The 24,031-nt window shown below is 34.4% G+C and overlaps 1 long non-coding RNA gene across 1 annotated transcript in view; it reads right to left on the bottom strand.

Moving 5' to 3' along the window:
- Window positions 1-22,059, bottom strand: part of LOC134851147 (uncharacterized) — a 30,810-nt gene extending 8,751 nt beyond the window's left edge. The window contains exons 1-2 of the long non-coding RNA XR_010164217.1: window positions 21,905-22,059; window positions 21,197-21,382 (exon numbers count right to left, since the gene is read on the bottom strand). This is a non-coding gene — a long non-coding RNA (uncharacterized LOC134851147). The remainder of the gene's footprint in view (window positions 1-21,196; window positions 21,383-21,904) is intronic.
- Between the last annotated feature and the right edge of the window lie 1,972 nt (window positions 22,060-24,031).

Here is a 24,031-nt window from a genome sequence, read left to right as displayed (position 1 = left end):
GAACATTAAGTTAATTGCTCTTAAGTTAATTTAACCATAAGAGCGTTAAGTTAATTGTTTGGTGATTTTTATTGTTCCGACTTTCGATACGAAAGTAACGGAATATTTGTGCTCGGGGTGGGTTTTTTTTTTTTCTTCAGACAAATCTCGAATTTTTAACTAGCCATTTTTGACGGAAGTTTTTTTTATATCATTCGACAGGTATTGTTGTCCTGAGCTCAAATTCGAAAAGATATTTTACCTGTGATCTTTTTCGTAAAGTTATGGGGGTTTAAAGTTTGCCATTTTGGCCAATTTGGGACAATTAACGCGCGATATATATTTCGCACTATTAACGCGTGAGCGGAGAATTAATCCGTCTTAAAATCGTTCCAAATTGGTTGAAAGAAGCTTATTTGCCATAATTGATTTGTTTCACGGAGCGAAACTTATCCTTTTATACTTTGTATGGCGTGTGGGGGGATGATTTTCACAAAAAAAAATCAAATTTTAGAAAAAAAAATTATTTTATTTTTTTTCTTACATTTAATTTTTTAAGGTTGTTACTGCTCCATAAAACTTTAAAAGGTAGTCGAAACATTCAGGGCTTTGCCCTGATACGAGCAGTCGTGTTAACAATAATTCAACAAATTTTACTCGGATTAAAACATATTAATTCACATATTTTGGATAAAACTACCAAAATTATACAGATATATTTAAAAAATCTCCTCCACGTACAGACCTAGCCATGCATAATGAGTATACCCATTGGCTGATCTAGGATTTTCTCGAGGGGGGGGGCGGATTTTCAAAAAATGTTTAAAAAATTTGTCGACCTTTTTTTAGGTCGATCAAATTGATTTTCCGAGCTCTCCCAAAGCAATAAAAAGACCCTGTTTTGACCGAAAAAAGGCTTTTTTTTTGGCAATTTTTGGAAAATTTTGATCTAAAAATTGCGTTTTTTCGGCGCGCGCTGCCCACTCAAAATTAGCATATATTGGCACCAAAGGCGCCTTTAGAAAAATTTTAGGGTCGGTCGGCCAAAAATCTATTTCTTGAAAAATACCAAAGGGGGACTCTTTGGGTTGGCAGGTGGTCGAATCCCTGAGGGGGAGGCGTCCGCACCCCCTAAATCCGCCCCTGAGCATACCCACTCATAGTTTCAGCCAGTTCTGATCAGTAGATGTATTGGATGAACATTTAGAAAAATTTTGCGCTGGTCTTTTTTTATAGAAATTATATCACACGACAGTCAAAATTGATCTTCAGAAAAATCAGAAGGGAGATTGCAAATTCGATACCGAAGTTTTCGTACAACCAATTCCGTTTAGGGCGAGATAAAACTTTGATTATTTTGAATGGAAGAACAAAAACACAACAAGACTGCTCGTATCAGGGCGAAGCCCTGAAAGTTACGACTGCCTTTTAAGGTCTATGGAGCATTAATAAGATGAAAAATTTCAAAGTAATAAAAAAATAATTTTTTTTTTGAAAAAAAAATGAGATTTTATGGAAAAACATCCCCTCACACGTCATATTAAGTACAAAGTGATAGATTTTGCGCCTATTAACAAATCAATTATGGCAAATGAGCTTCCTTGAACCAATTTGTAACGATTTCTAAGACGGATTAAATCTCGCTTACGCGTTAATAGCGAGAAATTTATCGCGCGTTAATTGTACCAAATTGGCCGAAATGGCAATCTTTAAACCCCCATAACTTTACGAAAAATGATCACAGGTGACATATCTTTTCAAATTCAAGCTCAGGACAACAATTGCTTTCGAATGATGTAAAAAAAATTCCGTCAAAAAATGCTAGTTAAAAAGTCGAAATTTGTCTGAAGAAAAAGAAAAACCCACACCGAGCACAAATATTCCGTTACTTTGGTATCGAAAGTCGGAACAAAAAGCACAATTGCTTCTCCAAACTTCTGATTTTAAAATTCTTTCTCAATCTAAAATGGCTCAAATTTTTTTACGCCGCATTTCATGAAAGACTGCTGAACGTAACCAAACCCATCAACTGGAAGCTCTGACATCATAAGCTTGGAAATTTTGGCCTCACGGTATTAACATCCATTGAAAGGATTCTCAAAATAATTCAACTGTTAACTCAGATTCAACGTTGCTATTTCAAATGAGAAAATTGTGCGTGGATAGCCACGACATAGGCTTTAACGAAAATATTCAAAATAACATGCCTGCAATCAAACCTGATAAGGCGTTTCTTATCAAACTCGGGTTAAGCGAGACGGTGAGTGCAATAATTGGAAACAAGACAATGCGTCAAATCAAAAGCTATCGATAAAAACTTTTAGTGCGATAAAACCTCAACTTTTATTGGCTTTATTGAGAGACAATGATATGAAATCCGCCTTAAGCAATCTATTTTTGTAAATAGAGCCTCGAGTCGTCATTTTTTCATTCAACTGGATGGATTAGTTATCTCTTGCCTTTAGTGCAAAAACGTCTGAGATTTGGGCTTTCTTTGAAAGCAACTACAAGCTGGCCTAAACTTTTAAAGCAAAATGTCGTCGAGATATTTCCTCTTGATTTCGAAATTGTGCAAAGGCTCATCTCCTCAAAGTGATAACTTTTGCTTCTATTTTTGATTTAGCTTTAAGCGGATTTTGGTAAACTTTAAGCTATATTAGTAAACTTAAGCCACCTGTCGCCATTACTAAATTATAACATGACTCAACTTGTACGCACTAGTCAGATTCTCAAAAAGAGAGCAAGTCGTCTTCAAAATAAAAATCGTTAAGGACTGCCGACGTTGTGTCACAAAACATTGCCCATGTTTGATGTCAGTCAACTGCAAGGCATATTTTTATAGCCGATATTGTACTTTTAGGCAGACAAAAGCGAAGTCAAACAAGTACGGTGTTTTGCAGCAGGTCGAGTTGCACTAGCATCTTTTTGTTCAATCAAACAGGCGACAATTCACCAAGTTTCCTTGGTTGCACTATCAAACCCTGAGAGGGGTGATTTCAAATAAGTTTGATTACCTTATTGAACGCTGAGAGGGGGGCTTGTAAATTGGAGGGGAGCGTGAGTCACTCATTCTAATGTCAAATCCTCTCTTTTAGTTTTCTTATATAATTCAAAAATTTAAAATAATCACCATTAAAAAATTTTGCCAAAAACTAAAAGTTTGTTGCTTTTGTTATATCAATTGTGAAAGACCGCCGAAGACAGGTCGTTTTCTATGCATTGTAATTGCAAAGACCGTCCAACCTTTGGTGCTTTGAGTAACCAAGGTCTTTGTCACTTGTGTTCGGCTGCACACACAACCGAAAAATTTTCAGAAATAAATTTAGAAAGAAAAAATCAAACTTTTTGGTTTATGGAAAAACACCTATCATACAATTTTCATTTATGGAAAAATGTTTATCATAGAGATTTCATACAAATTTTCTGTACGTATGGCATTGTATGGAATTGTATGACAAGAAGTTTCTCATATATGGGAATTGTATGATAAGAAGTTTCGGTCATCCCGGGATATGTTATCATAAGCTTGTTGTTCCGACTTTCGATACGAAAGTAACGGAATATTTGTGCTCGGGGTGGGTTTTTTTTCTTCAGACAAATTTCGACTTTTTAACTAGCCATTTTTGACGAAATTTTTTTACGTCATTCAAAAGGTATTGCTGTCCTGAAATTAAATTTGAAAAGATATTTCACCTGTGATCATTTTTCGTAAACTTATGGGGGTTTAAAGATTGCCATTTTGACCTCATTGGGACAATTAACGCGCGATCTATTCCGCGCTATTAACGCGTAGACGGAGGTTTAATCCGTCTTGAAATTGTTCCAAATTGGTTGAAAGAAGCTTATTTGCCATAGTTGATTTGTTACAATGAGCGAAATTTATTCTTTCAAACTTTATATTGCACGGGGGGGATAATTTCTTTAAAAAATTTCAAAATTTAGAAAAAATTTTTCATTTTATTTCATTAAATTTTTTTATGTTAGTACGGCTCGATAAACCTTAAAAGGCAGTCGGAACATTCAGGGCTTTGCCCTGTTACGAGCAGTCTTGTTGTTCCGACTTTCGATACGAAAGTAACGGAATATTTGTGCTCGGGGTGGGTTTTTTTTCTTCAGACAAATTTCGACTTTTTAACTAGCCATTTTTGACAAAATTTTTTTTACATCATTCAAAAGCTATTGTTGTCCTGAGCTTAAATTTGAAAAGATATTTCACCTGTTTTTTTTTTTTCATTTTGCTTTATTTTATATAATTTTTTAAATGTTATTACTACTGCTCCATAAACCTTAAAGGCAGTCGGAACATTCAGGGCTTCGCATTTCTTATTCCTACCAATATACCACGATTACACTTGACTGGATTTTTTTGTTTTCTATATTAGTCAAAAGATTATGGGTTTCTGAAAAATTGTGAATGGGATATGGATATTTGCTCCTTAAGACAAGATAAAATATTAGAGCCGATTTTCTATTCGTATTCAAGAAAAGGCGTTATTTCAAACTGCTTTTGTGGTTGCGTTCACACCATTGAAAATATGACCTAAATGTGTGCGTTGAAAAAGACAACAAAATGGACTTCTTTCGCTGAAATCCAGAAGTAATGCAAGGCGGAATAACACAAAAAAAATGTCAAGCGTTCAGTAATTTGAGATTCTGAAGAAACTTAAAGTTCAAGGATGAGCTGTATGTCTTTCGCAGAAATGAGCTTTAAGCGATTGCTTAAGTTAAATCATTTAGGGTCTACTAGCGCTGGGTTAGTGTCCGCATTGTTCAAATTGGCACTCGGTAAATGCCCGCTGCGGTTTTCTCTGAAATGGTCAGTTAACGCAATGGTCAGTTACCTGAAATGGTCAGTTAACGCATTCGAGCGGATGTTTTTGTTGGATATTGAGTTTTGGTTGGCAAGGCTCGATGTTGATAACATCTATCAGTTATTTGTACAACTGAGTTATCCAAAGGTTTGACTGTGTATAACAATAAAGGCTTAAAAAGCTTTTGAAGCATTGTTGAGCTTAGAAATGGGAGTATTCTGAATTAATCATTCAGCTGGATATGTACTTGATGTCAAACAACGCAAAAACTTCTGGTTTGTCATTTTTAATTGGAACTGAGGACTAGTCCATGCATGCGCTTAATTAATTTCAATCTTTGATTGTTTATTCAGGAGAGTAACTTTATACAGACAGGTAAACAATAAACCGCATGTACAAATCAAACCCACCAAGGATCATGCAAAAAGCTATGCAGCTTATCGAGGCATGACCCTGAAAAAACCTATGACAGAAGTTGCGAGATAGTATCCGACTTGATGATTCAAAAAAATAAATCTATAAGATCTCCATTATCTTTAAGAAACAATGAAAACAAGACTGCTCGTATCAGGGCGAAGCCCTGAAAGTTCCGACTGCCTTTTAACGTTTATGGAGCAGTAATAACATAAGCAACATAAAAAAATTGGATATACTTAACAATCTCCCCCCCCCATTATTGTATCTACTAAAGAATCCCCCCCCCCCCTTTCTTGAAAGGGGGGGGGGGGGGGGAGATTGTTAAGTAGATCCAAAAAAATTAAATGAAATAAAATAAAATGAACAACTTTTCTAAAATTTGAAAATTTTTCTATGAAAATCATCCCCTCACACGCCATATAAAGTACAAAACAATAAGTTTTGCTCCTTGTAACAAATCAATTATGGCAATTAAGCTTCTTTCAACCAGTTTGGAACAATTTCTAAGACGAATTAAATCTCTGCTTACGCGTTAATTGTCCCAAATTGGTCAAAATAGCCAAAATGGCAATCTTTAAACCCTCATAACTTCAAGAAAAATGATTATAGGTGAAATATCTTTTCAAATTTAAGCTCAGGACACTAATAGTTTTCGAATGATTTAAAATTATTCTGTCAAAAATGGCTAGTTAAAAAGTCGAAATTTGTCTGAAGAAAAAAACGCACCCCGAGCACAAATATTCCGTTACTTTCGTATCAAAAGTCGGAACAACACGTTTTTGAAATAACCATTTAGTTGATGCTCAGTTAATTGGTTTGGATTATCTGGTATCAGCTCGTTTGATTTCAAAAAGTTATAACATTTAAGAGACACATTTTTCCATGAACGCTGCAATATTTGTGTTCTAGTTTCCATGCTTGGTAAAGTTTTTGCCACAGAGGCCCGAGTAACCCGACGACTATTTAGAGATTCCAAATTGCAAATCAATCTTTAATCCGGTGAAAATTTTCAGGAAGGTGGACCTACTTTAAGTAATATAGTCGAGTCTTTAGAGTTTAATCAACCCCATCTTTCACTATTTATGATCGGTGGTGAACTAACGAACACCGATCTAGACGTTTATCTTTCTCAGACTCTTTGAGATTCAAGTTTTTTCCATTTTTTTCAGCTAATTTTGGTTATTTTATTCAGTTCTGGAACAATATTTTTGCTGCTTTCCTTTTGCACAAGTTTGAGAGGAAAAGAGTAAAAGTTTTGTTCCAGAAAAGAATAAATTAACTGCTGAAAGCTAAAAAGTAAAAACCTAGAATCTGAATGAGCCTGAGCAAGATCAGCATCTATATCAGTCTTCGTCAGTTCAACATCCATCATAGAGAAAAAAAGATGGGGTTAATTACGCTCCAAAAACTTGAAAATTACAAGAGGTCCCTCTTCCTGAAAAATTTTATCGGATAAAATTATAAACTTAAGTCAGCGTATACAAGGACTAGTCCTGAGTTCCAACTCATACTGAGATATCGAATTTTTTTGTGCGCTTTTTGACATCAGCTTTTAATTTTTCAGCTACATAGATTGCATCATTTTTCGTAAAGTATCTTTGTCTCGTCAAGTCGCTGCTGTTAGCATACTCCCACTTCTAATCTCAACGATGCTTCAAAGGGTGACCGCTCGACTAGCATATAGCTCGACTAGCATAAAAGATTGAAAACATGAAAACGTATCGACTAGCCTAATTTAATAGCATTATTTCTCAGAAATACAAGACAATAAAAATGCGCTCAAATTGAAAGATGCATTTCTGGGAAAACGAAATTTGAGCATTTGAGAAATTAAGCAATTAAAAATCAAATTAAGTTCCTATTGTCGTGATCAGTCACAACACGACCAGTAATGGCTTGAACCGAAAACTGATCGCCGCGCAAATTGTGAAATGTGTGAAAAATTGATCGGATCTTGTTAACCCCCCCCCCCCTTATTGCAACAAGGGAGCCAGTTCGTTGCAAGGTGGTACAAATTTTATCGGATCTAACAATCTTCCCCTTTCAAAAAGGGGGGAGGAGATTGTTAAGTAGATCCAAAATTTCGCATATGCCTGCCTGTTAATTTTTTTATAGGGAGGCCGGAATCTTGTTAACTATCCCCCTTGTGGACCTTGTTAACTATTTCCCTCTATGCATGTATTATCTTTGACAACCATTACTGAAAAAATTTATACATTTCACATATGTCAAAAACTAATTGGGTTTTCATTTTCGCGCGTTCGCAGTTGTATTATTCTAGTTTTAGATTAATATTTTTTTCTGAACATAGTTTTAAGCTATTGAAAATGTGGCAGCCAAAGTTGAATTTCTGAAAATCAAAATAGGGGCGGATAGTTTACAAGAATCTGGGGGCCATATTTTGTGTTTTATAATTTTAGTTTTGACTATAATTGAACTATATCAATTATATACATAAATCAGTTTTTCTTAATGGTTTTTCTGAGCTGCTGTTGCACTAATCAGCTCGGGATTTTTATTGTTATGTTATCTTCTTGGAAGTGTTACCCGCACCGGAGTTCCATGGATAATAATCGATTATAAAGAAAAATTGTTGTCTAAAATGTTGTCATTATAATCCATTATTGTGGCAAATTTAGACCACGTAATCGATTATATTGTCATTATAGTCGATTAGTTTCGTAAAAAACAATCCATTGAAATCTATTATAATGGATTAAAATCTATTTAAAACCCATTATAATTGATTACAACGGATTATAATCTATACATTTTTTTGCAAAATCTTTTGCAAACCGGCGGGGGGAACAGGGAGGGGGTAAACGGGGTATATAAGACAAAATTTATTATAAAAATTGATGAAAAGTGAATTATAACATTTTATGAAACCTAATACGTAGCAACTGCACTGAACAGGAAATGCGATAACTTTCCTTGAAAAAAAGTGGTAAATTCATAACTAACCTCTCGAAAAAATCCTTTATGATTGTTTATAACCGATTATAAGGGATTATATTGGCATAAAAAGAATAAGAAATACAGTCCATTTTTATTGGATTATAACCAATTATAATGGATTATAATCAATTACTTTGGTAATTTCATAGATACTGACTATAAAATGACAGTATAATAGATTTTTATCCATGGAACTCCAGTGCGGGTAACCTATTTGGATGTACTATTAGAGAACTCTTCCTTATCTGGACCTGGCACATGTTTTTAGGACAATAATAGGCTAGTGAATGCAGATATGTAGAAAAAATTCAAAAACTCAACTCATATCCGACCAGGGGCGGATCTGGGATTTTCTGGAGGGGGGTTTCCAAAAAAATTTCGAATGCTTTGTGGACTTTTTTTTGGTCGAACAAATTGTTTCTCCGAGCTCTCTCAAAGCTCTAGAAAGGTTCTGTTTTGAGCAATTTTTTTGTGCCACAGGCAAAAAACAGGCCAAAAAAGGCGTTATTAGGCACTTTTTGGCAATTTCATATTGCGTTTTTTTCCGCGCGCGCTATCCCCTCAAAACTGGTATATATTGCCACCGAATTTGCCTTCAGAATAACTTTAGGGTACATCAGTCAAAAATGGATATCTCAAAAATATTACAAAGGGGAGACCCTTTGTTTTGGTAGTGGGTCGAATCCCTGGGAAAAAAACGTCGACCCCTCCAGACTCCCCTCCCTAAATCCGCCCCTGTATATTCAAATTACCTTTCAACTTGTCGTCAAGCAAAAAATTGCGGAGTCCGTGGATAGGGGAATCCGTAATAATAACTTCGTCATTTAATACTAGACTGTTTTTTCTTATGATTTTTACTCTGTTGTGGAAGTAGCAAAGTTTGGGGAGTTGAGTATATTTTGTGGGATATTAATATATTCTCGAAAGAATCCAAACATGAATTAAAAACATGCATTGTAATAACTCGGCCTAAAAACTTCTAAATTATAAACGTATTATTCAAGATTATATACAAGAAGTTCATTGTCATAAATCATTTAAGTGAATGGTTTGAAGTGAAAAGAAATCATATCGTAAAACGAACCGTATAAATCTTAATTATATAGACAACGCTAGTTTTTTTTGTGATTCATTTTCAATAAGTTAGTCGCTTCAACACAACACCTAGATAAAAAAGCTTGAATGGGTGAAAAACTTTTTAAATAAAATCAAGGATACTCTTCGTAAATTATCACCTTAGGTAGCTACTACAACGATACAAAATACAATATTCAGGGTTCAAAATAGTAGTCTGTCAATAGTTATAGCGTAGAATATGCAAATAATTATCATTTGAGCTAGATAATTTAATATTTGATGTCATTTTTGTTTTTTCTTTCACCTCCTTTTTGATATAACAAATAACAGTCTTTTTTGGCGTTAAATATTACTCGACAAATTTAATATAAATTTAAAATTATTAAATGAGTTTGACCCGTGCGGGAGTTTGACCCGCGTTTTCGACCCGTGCTTTTGATGCGTGCGGTTGACCAGTGAGGGAGTTTGTCCCATGCGGGACAAAAAAATATATATACTGAACACAAAGTCATTATCATCATCAGGAACACACAATTAGTATATGTTGGAGCAACTCAGCGCTACCCCATGCGGACCCCCATGTATTATCATGGACTACAGAGTACTTGTTCCGCACCCTATGCATTAACATAGGGAATAGATTTCCCATGTAATAAGATTATAGGTTTCAGAGTTTCAGTTGGTAAGATGGTAAGATTCGAGAAATTTTGGGTTTCAAAAAATTTTAAGCGCCCAATTTGCCGATGTTTAAGTTTCTAAACGGTTTCTGAAAAAAAAAATTGTCAACCCAAGCGAGGCGTTTAAAAAGAATTGTTTAAAAAAAAGATTCATTAGAGAGAGAAAATGTTTTTATTTACAGCATCGTATTTATTTTTAATACATAATCTCTTACAAACTTAGAGGTTTAGTATTTATTCCATCACATTCAACTTCCCATTTAGGGTAAAAGTACCTCAGTCCTTTTTCAAGTTTGTTCAGTAGTTGCAATCGTTTTATTCCTCTATTAGTTGACTTTAAACTCTTTGCTTCATCCAATACTTGTCGATACTTTGCCATCGGACCATCTCCAGAGTCTTCTACTGCGCGTTTGTTCAGTCCTTTACTGCTAAACTTATATTTTTGACTCTTACTATCGTAACAGCAAAAAGTTTTACTACAAGGGCGCAGCATTTTGGTGCATATGAACTCCTTGAACAATCCTGATTCTCTCTTGTCATGTTATTTATGTTTAGAGCAGCAAGTACGGGGGAAACTGTCATTTTTAGCATCTGCTCTGAAATGGTCTTGACAGTCCTTGCTTCGCTTTTCAGTCCATTCTGATCGCTTGCTGGGAAGGATACATTCATCTAAATCTTCTTCTGTCAAAGTCAAATAGAGGGAATCTGTATGCATTTCGATTTCTTCTAATTTGTTGATGTCGCAAAATGGATCGAAAAAAAATCAGCTCTATCTTTCTCAACTTGGCGTACTGTAGTATAAAGAATCCTACTATACTTGGTTCACGATGCGCTAAAACACATTTAATAAGTTCCACTCCATAATTATCTTTGGCTACGATAATGAGTCTCTTGATGAACTATTTATTGATAGCCTTTTGGGTTTTTTCATCTCAATGCTTTTTTCTCATTATTTGTTTTGATCTGTCCTTTATTTGATAGCCATAGGAACTATTTCCTAGCAGTTTCCTTGCTTCAGCTACCACACCAGATAATGGATTTTAATTACGGACTCGCCTAGCATCAACAACAAACTGAAGGAAACTGTTGAACACGCGGTGTGTTTTTGTAAAAAACGATTAATTTTGGTACACTGCAATCCAAGCTCTAAGTAAAATTTGAAAAGTGGTGTTATAAGTGTTCAATAGTTTAAATTAAAGCTCGATATCGTCATTTGTTGCGGTTGTTTTAACAAATCGTTTTCTTCCGCATATGACTTCATATATTCCCCAATATCGTTTCTGGTAACATCAATAGATTTACAGTAGGTGGTAAATTGGAGAATTTTGCTCTTAGTTCATCTGGAACCTTCAAACTGCATTGCACTTAGCCGAAAAGTGTTTTAGATCTAAACTTTGCAGTAGTGAATTGAAAGAAAGAGGTCTTTTGAACGAAAAATGACTTCTTACGTGATTTTTCAGTTCTACGTTGTTTTTATAGTGGTCCCACTAACAACACTCCCACATTTCTTCTGTGGAGTGTCCTTTTTCTTGAATGTAATCTTTCGTAGCTCAGCAATTTCTCTTTTCTTTGTTTAACGATTGATATCATCATCAGTTAGCCTTAGCCCAGCTTCTTGTTAAGGGCAAAAAGTAATTAAAAACCCATTGCTTCAAAAACAGACTTACTGTAGTTGCGGTTGCAGTAAACATCACCTTGAAGCAATCACTTTTTTCTGTGTTCCTGTAGTGTAGCAGCTTTCAATTTTACATTCAGGTCTGGTTGCTTGAAAAAATGACTTGAACACGGTTTCGCCTTGCCTTGAGTTTTTAAACTTATGCATTGTAGTCCCATCTCTTTTACAAGCATGTTGTTACATCCTGAATCATGGAATGAAGCTAGAGTTGACTGGCATCAATGCCAACGATTGATTTACCAACAAGTTGTTTGGTTTTCTAATAAACGTCTCATTTGCTAGTGCTTTCCCTGTGAAAACAATTGGAGGACTACCGGTCATATCTTGCGGTATTTTTTCAAGCAACTGTCTATCACTTGAGAAGAAGGGGTAAAACATTTAGTCGGTTGACTTATGTAGACAGATATTCGATAGTTTTGGTAGCGTGCAGCTGAGCTTGAACATGTCTATCCTTTTGTCATGATAAAATTCAATCAATTTCTGCATAGCTTCAAGGGTACCGATCTATATTTTTGTTGTGATACCACTGTAGAAAATTGGTGAATATTGACATATTGTCCTGTTCCCAGTTAGATTTCAGGTAACCGTAAGTGTTTTCAGTCCGGTAAGTTGTTTGGTTTTTTAATCCGACTTTTTTAAGGCTTGCCCTTCAGTTATCCCAGTGTTAAAAAGTTTTTTGGTAATCAACAAACTTTTTATCGAGAGGGTTGCTATTCCTCAATTAACTGTAAAGTTCATCATGCGACGTTATCTTTTGTTCATCAAGTTTTTTGTGAGTATCAAACCACTCGTATGAAAAAAATCCTTTGAATTCATTGGCTTTGTAAGCTTTTAGAAAAGAGTCTAAAGTAGTAGCTCCACCCAAAAACTTCATAATGCCCAGAAGCTGAAAGTATCCAAATTTGAAGGAAACAGTGGCGTTTGCTTTCTTGATACCTGGAGGTTCATTTTTTTTCAGTGATTTGGTAGGGTACGAGATATGATTTATGGGGTTCAAATCATGCCGGCCACTGTTGAATCCAAATACTAGTAGAGTATTGGTGTACCTCTCTAGATGTTGCATTAAATCAATTATTGACGTTTCTGAATTCTTAGAAAATGAGTGGATGCGTCTCTTTCTTCCTCATCCTCAATACTTTTGTCTTCGTATTATCTTGCTTCAGTTATTTTGAAACTGTCTCGCTCATTAAGGATGATGAAAATTGTTTGTAGCCGCTTTCTTCTTTTTAGCCAACAATTACAAGTTTGCAACAAATTCAATGATTGTGGATCTTTGTCACACAAAAATATGGGTTTGTTAAATAATTTGGATGAGATTGACACTTATATGGGTTCATGCTTTACGATCCAATTTATCATTTCTGTCGGCTTCAGTTCTTCGGAAGGCACGCAAATTGATTCAAAGTCACAATTGACGACATTTTTGAATATAGTTTGTTATTTGGTTTACTCGATATTGAACTCGTCTAGTTTTCCAACGAACGTCTCTCGTAGAGTATAAGCATTTTTTCGGTAAATGTTTTTGATTCAATCTTTGCATGGTAGAAGCTGCTTGTTGAAATTGTCTGCCTTGTGGAAAAAATGTCTCGCAACTTGCGCGTTGGAAGCATTTGATGAAGTTGTTGATCTTATTGACATAAAAAATGTGGTTGTTGTATCGTAGAAGCTTTACTGAATTCTTCTATTTACCGACTTTTCTCCGAGCTATCTCTCCAACAAAATCTCCATCTTCAATGTCGATATCGCAGATAAAAATGTTTTTCTCTACTACATCTTCAACTATTGACAGATTATCTATCAAAACGTCACAAAATTGTTTCAGATCGCAACCCAATTTTTCCAGGAAATCAATAAAGAACTTGGCGATGGATGTTTCAAGATTTAATGTTCCATGTATATGAACTGCAAGTGCTCGAAACAAACACATATTATCCTTTGTATGGCTGACGCTTTGAGTCCGATATCAAACAGTTTGCTTGATTATTTCTGAGAAGTAATTCGGGAATCACCCAATCTGGACATCCCATGGTTACGTTTTTGAGTAAAGCGGCAAAAGTGGTTACATTTGTGATCAAATTGAATCACCATTTGGTATTTTGTCTCTCTTGTGCACAAAATTCAAAGAAATCTTGCTTATTGACCTTGTTTTCTTTAGTTGTTAAGTCTGCTTTAGTTCAAAGCAGCATATATTTATCAAAGAGTCAAAGAGTGTGTTAATTTCTTGAGCGTAGAAAAAAGAAATTCACAGGTTAATATTATGTAACACAAACCCCAGGGATTGTTGGTTTTTGCTGCACGATCACGTTTTTAAAAGACTGAAGACGATTTTCATTAAATAGATTAGGATTTAGTTTTGAAAATTGAAAAATGAATACCTTGTGGCGTACACTTTCCATCTCGGTATATGTCAAGAAGTGTTAACAGGCCTTCATTTCATCTCGTAGCTGATCACTATCCTCCTCGTTTTCAAAGATGTTTTTTTTTTCAAAACAGCTACAGAATCTTTCGTTTTCCTCGCTTTCGACCCGTGATCTTCCTTGCAATGTTGTTGAAGTGAATAATAGCTTGGGAATTCTTTCTCACACGATACAAAGTTTGTTGACTTCGGGGTTGACTTTACGGGCTTCTGGCTCGCATGGAAATTGATTTTTTGCTAGTTGTAAGTACAATAATTACCTCTTAGATCTCTTCTACTCTTTGTCACATTCCTCGCATTTCGTTTTTTTTTATTCCTGCTGAGTGCCGGCATCTGACAGAAAAGTGTGAAATTTAGCCTCCAACAAATTTACAAAAAGTACATGGTCCTAAAAACATGGCCCCTAAAATTTGGAATGTCACAAAAAAATTGTAGATTATTTTTTACTTACATTGAGTTGTTCAGAACTATTGAAAATAATTTCAAGTAGTTATACAAAGTATAGAGCGATTGCTTTTTTGTAAAAGAAAAATAAATTGAAATTAGTTTTATTTGCTCTTGCTTAGGGAGAATCAACCGATCAAAGTTGATCAATCTTTTAGTAACACTGTTTGTTGGAGATCAACTATTCAGAATCCAGCTTTTTCTCAAAGTAAACTGTTTCTTATCTTTTGAGAACCTTTATAATTACTTAAAAAATGTCAGAATTTTCTCGAAATACATTACAAAAAAGAACTTCCTTTACTTTACAAAATATTTGATGTTTCTCGGGTTACTTTACAAAATATTTGATTTTCCGCGAGTTACTGTACTAAAAAGAACAAGTTCCAATTGATTTTCTTATTGATGAAATAGATGATGACATTTTTCATGTTTTTTTGACGTTTTTATTTCACAAAATAGAGTTATTCGGCTCAGTAAAGGTCTCTTTTGAGAAACTTACTCAATCAAAGAGTTTACTTTTGAGCTAATTATTGAATATCAAAGCTTCAAACTTACGGCTGAATTACACCTGACAAGGAAAGAAATTTGTTTCTCTAAAATTTGAAATTGATCAAAAAGTCGTATTTTAATATAACGATTCTTTTTATCCCCTGCCCAATTTTACAAATTTGTCAAACCTCCTCAGCAAAATTCTTCATTCCTTTAGTTTTAAAAAAGATTTTTAAAGTTCAAAACTCTGTATAATCTATTGTAAGATTTCTAAAGATTTGCTTTGAAAAATTCATCAATTTTGAGCTATTCTTCCAAATTTACCTGATTGACTATATAAAAAAAATTCAGGTGACTTGATGAAAAAACTAGCAGTGATGCTACTTATTATATATTTTTTTCTAGCGTTACTTATATCGGCAAACAACCTGTGGTCATCGGTTTTTGCAGTTTCATTTGTTTTTTTTCTAATTTATTCGGAAGATTTCAGGTAAACTTTTCTGGGATTGAATACGACAAATAGAACAAAGTTGAACCTTTTTTGTGATTGACAACGACACTAACTGAAAAGTTCCTGAAATGGAACTCTATTTCTGACTGGACACTAATTTAATAAACTTTTTCCATAAAAGGGAGCTGAAAGCTGATCGGACTCGACTACAGGCCAAATAAGAAAAATCAATTCTGACTGGTTAAACGCACAAAATTGTGTTGAAGGTATCGCTCACTACTGATTCAAAATCATTTTATTTTCAACTTAATTACCGTCAAATACCTCCTTCTTCAGCTCTAAACATTTTTATTTTCAACTTAACTACCATCAACTACCTCCTCTCTCAGCTCTAAATTAGTCATTGTTCTTGTTTTTACTCTGTATCTCTTACTCAACTTATTGCAAAAAACAATCTTCTCAGTGCAAAAGAGCAAATTTTTGCCTGATCTAGTACAAATCGAAGTGCGAGAAACAGTCTCTGGAGCTTTTTCGGCAAGAATGGACATCCCAATCCAAGTCTGGCACAACATGGTTGAGGTGACGCGAAGAGAGTTCAACGAACATCAAACGAAGCAAGTACCCATCACAGAAAACCAAATTGTAACAATGCAAAGAATGAAGGTCTGAACATGTGGAAATTAACTACCCCTAGATTCTCTCTCAGCTCTAAATTAGTCATTGTTCTTGTTTTTACTCTGTATCTCTTACTCAACTTATTGCAAAAAACAATCTTATCAGTGCAAAACAGCAAATTTATGTACTCGTTAGAATTTTTGCCTGATCTAGTACAAATCGAAGTGCGAGAAACAGTCTCTGGAGCTTTTTCGGCAAGAATGGACATCCCAATCCAAGTCTGGCACAACATGGTTGAGGTGACGCGAAGAGAGTTCAACGAACATCTTACGAAGCAAGTACCCATTGCAAGTATGTTGAGATGCTGAACGACAATAAACGTAATTTCAAACCACATAGTGAACGAAAGCAAAAAGACTTAATATACAGGCATTGCGTGGAAAGCCCAAAAAATGCTTGTAGTTTATTAGCGTTTTTGGAGTGGAGTAGTGAAAGGATATGACAAGAGTCTATAACGCAGGCATAAATGACTGTCACAGTGTAATTGGCAAATTGAGCAATAATCGTCGTCAAAGAACACAAGAAAAACAAAAAATTTCAATAAAATTTTTAATTTTTCTTTCTAAATTGTTTTTCTTTTTTTTGAAGTTTTTTTTTGTTACCAAAAAAGCGCTCAAAATTTTTAATTATAGTTTTACTGGAGTGAAATAAAAACTCTTTGTTCTATCCTTCTAAAAAAGGATTGCTCTATTGCTATACTTGCTCGAAATTTTACTGAAGCTTAGAAAATTTAGGCCTGTTTTTCTCGAAACTGGAACATTTCATTGATTGTCGTCAAATCAGCACTGAAGTGTTTTCATATGATATATCACTCCAAGATATTCAATGATTTGTTATAGTAAGTTTCAGGGAATTGTTGGAAACTTGCCCTTAATTTGGTGTAACTATTAGAACGAGCTGGAATAAACATTAAAACACTCATTTAAAATGCCCTTAGGCGTCAAATATCAGTGCATAAAAAGGCCAAATATTTGTCCACCAAATTGATTTATGGCTTTTTCAAATCTCGAAATTGCTTTTGTAGTAAGGACTAGTCCAACTTGAACAAGGATAACCTGTTACTGTGCAAGTAGGACAAAATATATCGGCCAAAGTCCTAAACACATTAAAAAGTCAATTGGACAACAATTCCTACAGAAAATTGACAAAAAACAAAAAAAAACGTTTAAAAAAATGAAGAAAAAAAAATTCAAAAACTTAGTCAAACGTTTTTTTTGCAGAAATTCACCGATTTTGTTAAATGTTTAATTCCCAAAATGGCGCTGCTTACATGGCACCAAAAGCTAACTTTTTTGCGATTAAAACCAGTTTCTAACAGCTTAAATTAAGCATAAACAAACTGTTGTAATTTTCACTGCATACATAAATCTTTTCGCTCACTTTATTTGCTCGAAATTTGATCAAAAATTCAAAATTTCCCTGTTTTTTTTCGGCACTGAAAAGTTTTTTTGATTCTGATAAGCTATGGAGAAAAGTATCATGCAACCAGAAGACTGATTAATTGCTAGAAAAGTTTGGCAAGTCATACCGAAATCCTATTTTTCAGACTTTTACACTTCAGCTATAGAAGACATAATTTATGACTCTGATTGTCTTGACCCGTCCCCTGATGTTTTTAGTGCAATTGCGAAAACCCCCCAGCTGGCAACTAGAAACTAGCAAAGCCCCCGTTTTTAGCAACAGGGATGAAGACATCCCTGCATTTATACTAGTCCTGAAACATTCGAGGCCAACGCGTGCACTGGATGAGCGCGCAATTTGATGTCTGCATGTCTCTTGAATCCAGAGACATGTCTTTACACATAACAAGTCTTCAAAATTTTGTCCGAATAATCAAAGAAACAATCGGAACAATTGTTTCTGTTGCGGAGTCCACTTACAATAAGCAAAGTTCACAGTTTGGCCTCGTAATGCATGCAATTCTCGTTTTTGTTTTCCGTCGGGCTGAGGAAATAATTTTTTTTTGTTTTAAAGCACCAAAAATGTTCAATCAGAACCATTATGTTTGATTTGCAATCAAAAAGTAAATTGTCGAACTAATTTACTTCTTAATAATGATAGATAAACAATTCAGCAAATACTTTTGAATTACCATATCAAGTAATCATTCAAAGGACAGAGCAAAAACACATCAAAACAAAGATTGCCGGTTGTTGTAAAGTATTTTGAAGTATTCTGACCATATTTAAATTTTATCTGAAATAATTTTTTTTGTTGTTCGACTTTCGATACGAAAGAAACGGAATATTTGTGCTCTGGGTGGGTTTTTTTCTTCGGACAAATTTCGACATTTTAACTAGCCATTTTTGACGGAATTTTTAAAATATCAATCCAAAGGTATTGTTATCCTGAGCTCAAATTTTATTAAGATATTTCACCTGTGATCATTTTTCATAAAGTTATGGGGGGTTTAAAGATTGCCATTGTGGCCAATTTGGGACAATTAACGCGCGATATATTTCGCGCTTTTAACGCGTAAGCGGAGAGTTAATCCGTCTTAAAATCTTTCCAAATTGCTTGAAAGAAGCTTATTTGCCATAATTGTTTTGTTACAAGGAGCAAATTCTATCCTTTTGTACTTTATATGGCTTGTGGGGGGATGACTTCTAAAAAAAAATTAAATGTAAAAAAAAATAAAACGAAATTTTTTTTCTAAAAATTGAAATTTTTAATGTTATTACTGCTCCATAAAGCTTTAAAAGGCAGTCAGAACATTCAAGGCTTCGCGTAAAAAGTTCTAGACGCAAAAAACGGCCTTGAGTCGCAAAAAACAGATTCGCTCAGCAAAATAACACTGTCTGGAATGTGGCGAGATAATACAAATGGACTATCCTCAACAGGACTGTTAAGGCCTACTGATAGCTCCTCTGCGATTCGCAGGAACTGCAATTATGTTATTATGATTATAAACTCCCATATGTGGACAAATTTTGTCCAAAAACGCGGCTCCGTTATCGCATCACAAAACGGGACGGAGTTAATTATAATTCCCGTTTTTTTTGAAATCTTTTTGGACCAAGTTAACATCACCCCCCCTCAAATCCGTTTAGGAGGGAGGAAGTTAACTTGGTTCTGAGCTCGACTTATTAGCCAATCAGAATAGAGCTTTTCACATGCAGCGCTAAGCAGATTTAAATTAAAACAAGACTGCTCAAACCAGGGCGAAGCCCTGAATATTCCGACTGCTTTTGAAGGTTTATGGAGCAGCAGTAATAACATAAAAACACTATATGAAATAAAATAAAATGAAAGTTTTTTCTAAAATTTGAAATTTTTTTTTGAAAATCATCCCCCCACACGCCATATAAAGGTGCAAAAAGATAGTTTTCGTTCCTTGTAACACATCAATTATTGCAGTTAAGCTTCGTTCAACCAATTTGGAACAATTTATAAGACGGATTAAATCTCCGCTTACGCGTTAATAGCGCGAATTATATCGCGCGTTAATTGTCCCAAATTGGTCAAAATGGCCAAAATGGCAATCTTTAAACCCTCATAACTTTACGAAGAATGATCACAGGTAAAATATTTTTTTTTCAAATTTAAGCTCAGGACAACAATACCTTTTGAATGATATAAAAATTTTGTCAAAAATGGCTAGTTAAAAAGTCGAAATTTGCCTGAAGAAAAAAACAACCACCCCGAGCACAAATATTCCGTTACTTTCGTATCGAAAGTCGGAACAACAAGACAGCTCGTATCAGGGCGAAGCCCTGAATGTTCCGACTGCCTTTTAAGGTTTATCAAGCCGTACAAACATAAGAAAAATAAATGTAAAAAAATAAAATGAAATTTTTTATTCTAAACTATGAAACTTTTTAAAGAGTTTATCCCCGACACGCCATATAAAATTTAAAAGAATAACTTTCGCTCAATGTAACAAATCAATTATGGCTAATAAGTTTCTTTCAACTAATTTGGAACGATTTCAAGACGGATTAAATCTCCACTTACGCGTTAATGGCGCGAAATAGATCGCGCGTTAATTGTCCCAATGTGGTCAAACTGGCCAAAATGGCAATCTTTAAACCCTCATAACTTTACGAAAATTGATCACAGGTGAAATATCTTTTCAAATTTAATAGGACAGCAATACCTTTTGAATGACATAAAAACATTTCGTCAAAAATGGCTAGTTAAAAAGTCGAAATTTGCCTGAAGAAAAAAACAACCACCCCGAGCACAAATATTCCGTCACTTTCGTATCGAAAGTCGGAACAATGAACGCTGGGATGGAGGATCTTATCTTAACTTGGTCTATTTGGGGAGGGAGGGGGAAGGATGTTAACTTGATCCGACTTTTTTTGCACGAGTTACGAGTTAAATTAGTTTTAACTCTTTTATTTAAAATGTTTAAAGAAGTACTTATTTCTGATATGAAAAAGCGATCTTCATTTCATGATTCAACCTGCATGAACAATTTTAAAACAGCTCTTCCGTAAACACAAATTGAATTTCCGCTTTTGATTTAACAACAGAAAAAAATGCATAAACGATTCTCTCTTTAGACCGTATTTGATGTGATGAGACAAGAAAGATAGTTGTTTTTTACAACTAGTAAATAGATAGTTAATTTCTAAGTTGAGGCTACGTTCCAAGTTTTCGTTTGGATAAATTGGCTCTTTTCCACTTCCCCATCACCTTTCAAATTTTCTGTTTTTATAATTGTTTTACGTGTGCTTATGGCTAATCGCGTGATATTGGGTTGCAAGGTATGAAGAACAAATATGTTCACAATTGTCTTCTCGTTAACGACACCAAGTTTAATTGCATATGACAAACGTTAAAATGGTTTTCAAAACTGAAATTGAAAGGTGGGGGGAGTGGAAAAAAGTCGAGAAATTTTATATGTTAACTTCCATACATAACGAAACAGCTCATTTAAAAAAGCTTAAGCTTTGAAAAAGCTGTTCTTTAAGTATACAGTGTTTCATTTTTAAATTTTTTTGCTTATCAAAAGTTTTGATGTGCAAAAAAATTATTAAAAAAGGAAATACAGTATACTTAAAGCAGATTCAAAGCTGCTGTCGAAAAGTTTTTAGCAACTTGGACAACAAGGCATTAGATATTCTTTTATTATCATCAATGGAAAATTCAAATTTGTCTGACCTTTTTCGAAATACTAACCTGGTTTCAGAATATGCCCATTTCGTCAGAACCTCACACATGTAATTAACTTTTCGAACAGTAATGGTTTGTGAATTCAGAATGAAAGGTAATTTTTCAATTTATCTCCAAGTACAACTTCAGAATAGAAAAGTGAGAACACATTTCGAAGCACCACTTTGCCGAGTTAAATGGCACATTTTGATTCTTCAGTAAATATTCCCATTTGATACCCAGGGAATTTAATGGATAATGGGGGGGGGGGTTATGTGGATATCTTCCTCCAAGAAAAATGGTCTATTAAATAATTCAAACTCCGAAATTCCTGATTCGAATACTCTTTTATTTCAAAAACCGAAATGGTATACCAAAAACAAGTGCAGTTACAGATTTGGAATTAAAAAAATGCGAGTACAGTAAGCAAAAAATATATTTTTTTAGACATTGAACCATTTTTTATTTGAAGTTAGTATATAGTTCCAACTGAAAAAAAAAGGATGAAAAAATACAACATGTTTGTTTCTTCTAACATGCTATTATGTTAAGTACAACTGTCTAACCAACTTAATAATCATAAATTGTCTTCACATCATAAACGGTCTGGAATAGGATTCCATTTCAATGTGAATTAATCAAACTCATTTTTCATTTATTTGTTTTGAGACAAAATCTTTATCCAATTTTTAACCCAGTTAAGTTTAAAGGTACCAAATACGCCTGTTTAATCACCTGATTTGAAGAAGAGTTTGGTTCGAAAACTTCTATGAAGTGTATGTTATGTAGCCTATAGCGCCCACGGTTCTGTGTAACTTTCTTAATCCAATATGGAAAATCGAGATTCGAGATATTGAACCAGTCAATCTGTCTTTGAGCCACCTCTTAAAGGTGCAACAAACAAGCGTTTATCTAATCGACCGGTTAAGCAAGCCAATTGGTAGATCTTGGTGACATAAATTATGATGCGCTTACTGTTGATATGTTTAACTTCTTTTGTCAGTTTCATTCTGAGTAATAAACCACGCTTTCGATAAAACGGAGATTTAGCAGAAACTGTTAAATGGCAAAATGGAGCTTTTTTTGGTTGCCTTTTGTAAAAAAAAATAAAATGATTAGTTCAAGAATATTTTTTGGGCAAATATTTAATGCTGAAAAAATTAATTTCTTAAATGCCCGTGTTATCTGTCCACGGAAGACCTCTCTGGAGCTAAGGCATGAGTAGACTGGGAAAACCATGTCAAAGTCTGCAATCTATGGAACCCCTGGATGAGTCGAACAGTCCAGAAGTATTTTTTTCAAGTTTTTTTTCTGCTAAGGAACCAGACCTCGGACTGCCAAAAATTTTCTATCAAAAAGTTTCAATTTAATTCGAATAACCAGGCGGCGACTCAATTACATAAAATGCTCTTTTTTATTCCGATTTTTGTCACCAAAGTAACGGAATATTTGTGCTCGGGGTGAGTTTTTTTTTCTTCAGACAATTTTCAACTTTTTAACTAGCCATTTCTGACAAACTTTTTTTATATCATTAAAAAAGTATTGTTGCCCTGAACTCAAGTTTGAAAAAATAATTTATCTGTCATTATTTTTCGAAAAAATATGAGGGTTTAAAAAATACAATTTTCGCTAACTTGGGAAAATTAACGCGCGATATATTTCGCGTTTTTAACGCGTAAGCGGAGATCAATTCGTCTTTGAAATTGATCCAAATTGGTTAAAGAAAGCTTATTTGCCATAATTGACATGTTACTAGGAGCAAAAATCATCACTTTGTACTTTTTATGGCTTGTGGGGGGGATGATTCCTACAAAAATCTTAAATTAAAAAAAAAATGCATTTTGTTGTATTACATTTATTTTTTTCATGTTATTACTGCTCAATTGATCTTAAAAGGCATTCAAAACATTCAAGGCTTCAATCTGATACGAGCAGTCTTGTTTCTTTCTCCTGACTTTTTCGCTCGCGAAGGTTCAATCGATAGCGTGACATATGCTTACGAAAGCCAGGGCTAAACATGGTTTTCTACAAAAAGCAATCTTTAAAATTTATTAGGGCAAAAAACGTTTAAATAGCTTTTTGATCATTGTAACTGCATTACGAGGCCAAACTGTGCACTGGATAGGCGCACAATTTTGTGGCTTTATATTCCTGGATTCCATAGACTAGTATTTAAACATGTTCCAAAGTGTAAGTGGATTCCACTTACAAGATTTACTTGGATTCCGCGCACATATACGTGTAGCGTAAGCTTTGTCGGCACATTTATTTTGTTGCGGATTCCACAACAAGCAATTATAGCTAGTTGTTCTGGATTCCGCAATTGAAAGTAGATTCCGCAAAATGTAAGTGGAATCCGAAAGTGTAAGCGGATTCCGCAATCTGTAAAGGAATTCAGAGACTTGTTTATTACTGAACTTGCATATGAACTTGCGGGATTTAAAAGGAAGGACTTAACCATTGTCAGCGGAATCTATGAACAAATTTTAAAACATTGGTTAACTATTATATTAGGTGAGTATTTGGGATTCAGTATTTGAGATTCAGTAATTGGGATTTTGTATTTGAGATTCAGTATTTGGGAGGGTGAATTCAAATCATGAAAACGGTTTTTGGGACGAGATGACAGAGTTCTGAAGAGATATCGCCGAATTACTTCATTATTTGGAATTCAGTACTTGAGATTCAGTATTTGGGAGCGTGAGTTCTTTTTATGAAGATAGTGTTTAGGATGAGATCACAGAGTGAAATCATGAGTTAGCTGTTCAAATCTTTCTGAATAGCTAACTCACAAATATTAAGCAAATTTAGAGCTCTGAATGTCTTATTCTCAAGAAAATTTATATTCTAAAAGATATAATT

This window comes from Symsagittifera roscoffensis, chromosome 7 (assembly GCF_963678635.1).
Source record: "Symsagittifera roscoffensis chromosome 7, txSymRosc1.1, whole genome shotgun sequence".
Taxonomy (NCBI): Eukaryota; Metazoa; Xenacoelomorpha; order Acoela; family Convolutidae; genus Symsagittifera; species Symsagittifera roscoffensis.
This window is presented reverse-complemented; position numbering and strand designations above follow the sequence as displayed.